The 5176-nt window shown below is 48.3% G+C and overlaps 1 long non-coding RNA gene across 1 annotated transcript; it reads left to right on the top strand.

Annotated features, from left to right (window-relative positions):
* The first annotated feature begins 782 nt into the window (after nt 1-782).
* LOC119087664 lies at nt 783-4727 on the top strand. The gene is made up of 2 exons (XR_005091175.1): nt 783-3752; nt 4504-4727. It is a non-coding gene; the product is annotated as an uncharacterized LOC119087664 (long non-coding RNA).
* Nucleotides 4728-5176: the final 449 nt, after the last annotated feature.

The raw sequence follows: 5176 nt of genomic DNA, 5'->3' as shown, positions 1-5176 counted from the left end.
TTTGCCTGCACACCAGTGTGTGTGTGTGTGTGTGTGTGTGTGTGTGTGTGTGTGTGTGTGTGTGGACGCGCGCACATGCTCTCAGAGGTACAGAAAAAGATGTAGGATCCCCTAGAACTGGAGTTAGGGATAGTTGTGAGGCACAGTGTAGGTGCTGGGAACAGAGGCGGGGTCTCTGCAAGAGCAGCCAGTGCTCTTAACCACCGAGTCATCCTTCCAGACCATTCTTTGGTTTCCTGTCTGTTGGTTAGTTCATTTCAGAGAGGTTTTTGTTGTTGGTTTGGTTTGGTTTTGGGGGGTGAATGGGTTGTTTGCCTTTTCTTTCTCTAGGTTCATATTCCTAAATTTTACCATAGTGCTATCTAGAAAGTTTTTTTTTTTTAATTTTACCTATGACCTCTTCCAATGTGAAGTCTTGTTCTTTATTTCTTTTTTGTTTTGTTTGTTTGTTTTTTGTTTGTTTGTTTGTTTGTTTGTTTGTTTTTTTGGTTTTTCGAGACAGGGTTTCTCTGCGTAGCTTTGCGCCTTTCCTGGAGCTCACTTGGTAGCCCAGGCTGGCCTCGAACTCACAGAGATCCTCCTGCCTCTGCCTCCTGAGTGCTGGGATTAAAGGCGTGCGCCACCACCGCCCGGCTTGTTTGTTTGTTTTTTGAGACAGGGTTTCTCTGTGTAGCTTTGGAGCCTGCCTGGAACTTGCTCTGTAGACCAAGCTGGCCTCGAACTCAGAGATCTGCATGTCTCTGCCTTCCAAGTGCTGGGATTAAAGGCGTGCACCACCACTGCCCGGCTCTTTGCTTTTTTTAATATTTAGTCGTTATATACATTCATATCTCCTCTGCTGAGACATCTTTCATGGACCTTGGCATTTCTTTCCCACCTAGTCTCCATCCTGGGTTCTCCCCTCATCTCTCTCCGCTAATCCCCTCAGAGACCAAATCCCACCTTCGGGCTCGTCGAAACGTTCTTGGGGCCTTTGGCTCCTCTGTCCCACGCTGGTGCCTAGTCATCTACCCAAGCTGGTGGGTCTTTAGAACTGCTTGCTCTTTCTGTTTCCTTCTTTGAAGACACAGTGTCCGTTCCAAATTCTTATTTGCTCCGCTCATTACTGCTGCACCTCCCAGCCCTCTCCAACAGCTGGCTCCTCCCCTGTGGACCACGTGGCCAGGGACAACCACAGGGGAAGGTGTACTTCTGGGTTTCTGCAGCTGTGTCCTCATCAGTGAGGTGAAGGCAAAGAGGTCCTTGTCTCAGGGCAGAGCCTCCAGCAGGGCCACCTGGGCTCAGAGGTGGCCCTGCGCTCCCAGGAGCCCCACTCTCAAGGAATCTCCCAGCTAGGTGCTTCTCCTCCTCAAACCACTTTTACCTGGGCTTGGGGAAGAATCAAAATGAGAGAAAGTAATGGTTAGTGTTCCGTTGTTAACCTGACAGAATCTGAAATGGCCTGAAAGACAGCCTCCATGTGCACCTATAAGGCATTAATTATTCAGCTAGCCTCTGAGCATGCCTGTGCAGGGGTTGTCTAGATTAGGTTAACTGAGGGAGGCTCCAGTCCAGCTCACTTCACCCTGTCTTGATGCTGACCTAAATCCAGAGGCTGGAGTGTATCTATAGCTGCAGAGCTACATTTCCATCCAGGACGACAAAAAGAGGGCACCGCCTCCTGAGGAAAGTCCCTCCTTCCCTCAGCCTGGGTTCATCTCTGCACATGCTCTACATCATTTGTACCTGAAGTTGCTTCTTTTGCTTGCATCTTCAGTTGCAGTGGGGACAAAGGCCAGCATCTCGACTTGTTGGCCAATTTTTTCTGGAAGTGAGGTGGTTCCTTCTACCTGTCAATCAAGGTCCCTTCTGGAGCCAGAGACCAATCCGGATGATGTTGCCAAGTCCTAAAGATGAGACCCCGGGGAGGAAGGCTGGGTAGAGCCTGTGGCTTGTGGCCTCTCACCACAAGAGCCTTGCTCAGCTTTCCTGCCCCTCTTTCCAGTCATGTTGTAACCTGACACTTGAGTCCATAGTCCACTGCCTCAGTTTCCCTGCACTCCAAAAGAAATCAGAAACAGAAAGTGGCAAAGGAAAGTGAATTTTCTAGAGTTTGGACAAACGGGGGAGAGAAAGAACCCACTCTCCCACTGCTGTGTCTCTGGCAGTGAATTTTAGGAGGAGACAAAGGCCAGGTGACACACAGATTTAGCTGTGAGGAACAGCTGACCGTCTTTTCCTGGGAGAGAGTGACGAAGCCCCAGGCTGCCTCCATTCTCAGATGGAAGGGTCTGTTCCAAAGTTCCAAGTTACGCTATTACCGCAGGCATCTCTCAAGCAGTATTTGTCCAGCACTGGCTGCCCAAAGCCACCAGCTTTCCCTGGCAGGAGTCTCCACTCTCCATTGCCTTCCATGTAACCCTCTCTGTCCTCTGTCTCTCCCCACAGAATTCTCTAAAGTTATCTGGGAGGCCTTTCTTTCCTCATAGACAAAACTGTGAGGTCCACAAGGTCACACAGTACACAATGGTGGGCTATGCAGTGAGTGTCTGCAGAGACTGTTCTCTGGTGGCTTAGTGTCTTCTCCGGGCCTCTCCTGCCTCCTAACCCTTAAGGAGGAGTGTTCCCCAAGTCCTCAGCTCCACCCTGCCCTCTGTGGCCTCTTGATCCTGACTTCCTCAGCACTTCTCCATAGTGACTTTGTAACCCTGGACTTCTGCCTCTGCACGTCTTCCTCAGAGTGCTTTCCTTTGAATCTCACATCTACCTGGCCCTCTCTAAGGTGGCCATTCCCTTCAAGTCCACTGTCACTGTGGTTGACAAAAGACCATGAGCAGTCGCTGTAATTTCCCCAACTGGCCCTGCAGCCTCTGCTCTTCCCTTCCCCCACCCAGTCTCTGAAATGCAGACGAGCGGGTATTTCACAAACAACAGTCTATAGCACCCTTCTGTGCAAGGCTGCCCATTGGTTGGCTTCAAAATCAATTCACAACAAGGCAGTTAGGATGGCAGCCTAAGCTCTGATACCCCATCCCCGCACTGTCTCTGCCTCTGGTGAGGGGTTGTTGCTCATCTCCCAAGAGGCTGTGACCCTGCTTCTCTTCAGTGCTTCTGGAACCTCGCTGATTGCTCCCCTGACTAGGGTGTAAACACCTTGTCCTTCGCTTCTGTTTTTCTAACAGCTCTCAGAGTGTTCCTACAGTAGAAATACTGGATGAAGGAATGAATCAATGCTCTGCTCTGTAGTTCAAAACCTGCCTCAAGTATATTTGTTATGGTGACATCTTGGTGTCAGAGTGGAAGGTCAGATAAATGTTTTTAAATTGTTATTTGACAAGTTCAAAAACAGGGAAGGGACAAAGGTCTGGGGAAGAAATGGACCGCTTATTGGCTAGCTACTTATGGCTTCTGAGTAGGCATCTTTAGGAAATGCTACGGCATCTAATCACTACTGGAAAACTCCAAGAGGTTGTTTGCTTTGTTTCTTCCTGTACCAGGGAATAGAACTCAGAGCCTGTGTGATAGACAAGTACTCTAGGAGATAAGGGCTATCCAACTGTTATATCTGCCACCCCATTGATCATCAGGATTAACGCGGCTGATTTGCTGAGCTAAGCAGGTGTCCACTTCCTCTCTCACTGCTCGTGTATACCTTTTGCAAGCTGTACTTGATTGAAGAGGACAGTCTTTCCTAATAGAAGAGGCCCACTCTTTGGTCAAGGGTACGCGAGGATCTGGATTCCCTGGGAAGAACCTCTAAACAAGCTCCTAAGGTAAGTGCTCTGCCACTGAGTTAGATCTGCAGTGCCCTAAATAGTGTGCAACCAGTGTTTTTATCTATTGTGTAGCTCTGGGGTTAAAGTATAGAAAAGGTATTTTCGCTGAGGACTCATAACTAAATGGCCACAGTCCCGTGTTGTGCATGCACGAGCCCCTGTGTCACCCCAAATCCATGCTCTTTCCAACATATTAGGCCACATGATTGCCTGAGTAACCATGCGGGTTAAAGGGGCTGGGGAGATGGCAGAAAGGTCAACAGCAACACTAATGTCAGTGCCTTGGTAAGAGTCCAGACATTTCAGCTAGCATGCTTACAGAGATCTAGACATGGTTCCGTGGGCCACTCAGAGGCCACGCTGCCCAGCTCTGTGTCCGGTGGGACATGTCCGTGAGAGCAGTAAGGGTGATGGTGATTTCAGGGCCTTAAGATGTTTGGAAGTGTCATTTCAGAGAGGTGTCTCCCAAGAGGTAGAAGGGGGTCTGATGTCTGCTCTCTGCAAGGAAGGATTTTCTGGCCTATGTGCAAGGAGATGTCTACACAAGTGTGGGGAGATAGTCCCTGCACATCACCCCTACTGGGACAGCGTACTGTGGGCACCAGTATCTGTCAGGCTTTGGGAGGAAAGGCATGAAGGGAAGCAGCAGTCATCACTAGTGTGTTCCTGCCAGCAAGCCTGTGGTCTGATTCACTCACGGACATTAATTAGGCAACATAATGATTTTTTTCTTTCACTTTTCCCCAAGGTGTCAAAGATGAAGGTTCCTAAGTGTGGTTTGAACAGATCAATTTTTTAGCAGAACTACCTTCTATGAGCCAAATATGGCTTCCTCAGGCTGTCCAGAACTAACAACAGGCTTTCTTCTGTTTTGCTTTCTGCTCGGAAGAAAACCAATGATCTTTCACACCATCTTTAAATTCAATGGTACTAATGCATATAACCAAATAAACTTGCATCATTAAAACAGAATATTTCTGGGATGGTTTCTAGGGATTTGTTTCCATTCTTGTTTTTTTCTTATCTTGTTCCTTTTATTTATTTTCAATCAATAAAATGGCCCTCCTGTACTGCCTTGCACTCTGATGGTCTGAGATCAGGGACTCATAGGCAGTCTAGCTATCCCAAGTTCCTCATCTGTGTCTGAGGCAGCAGCAGATAGCCAATTGATGTCCAGGTAGCTATTGCTGTTGTATTCCTTCATTACCCAATAAATCCAAAGGCACTGAGGCATTTGTCCCGGGTCCTGTTGGGGGACCTCAGGCATCATTGTAAAGACTGATGGAGAAAGTCATACCCCAGAACTGCAGTCTGACCCTTGCAGAGGCTTTGGAGAGTCAGACACTAGAATTAGAAATGAGCTCGGGGAACATAGTGTTATATCCAGATGAAGAAACTGAGGTACGCACAGCTTAAAGGAG

This window comes from Peromyscus leucopus, chromosome 3 (assembly GCF_004664715.2).
Source record: "Peromyscus leucopus breed LL Stock chromosome 3, UCI_PerLeu_2.1, whole genome shotgun sequence".
Lineage (NCBI taxonomy): Eukaryota > Metazoa > Chordata > Mammalia > Rodentia > Cricetidae > Peromyscus > Peromyscus leucopus.
This window is presented reverse-complemented; position numbering and strand designations above follow the sequence as displayed.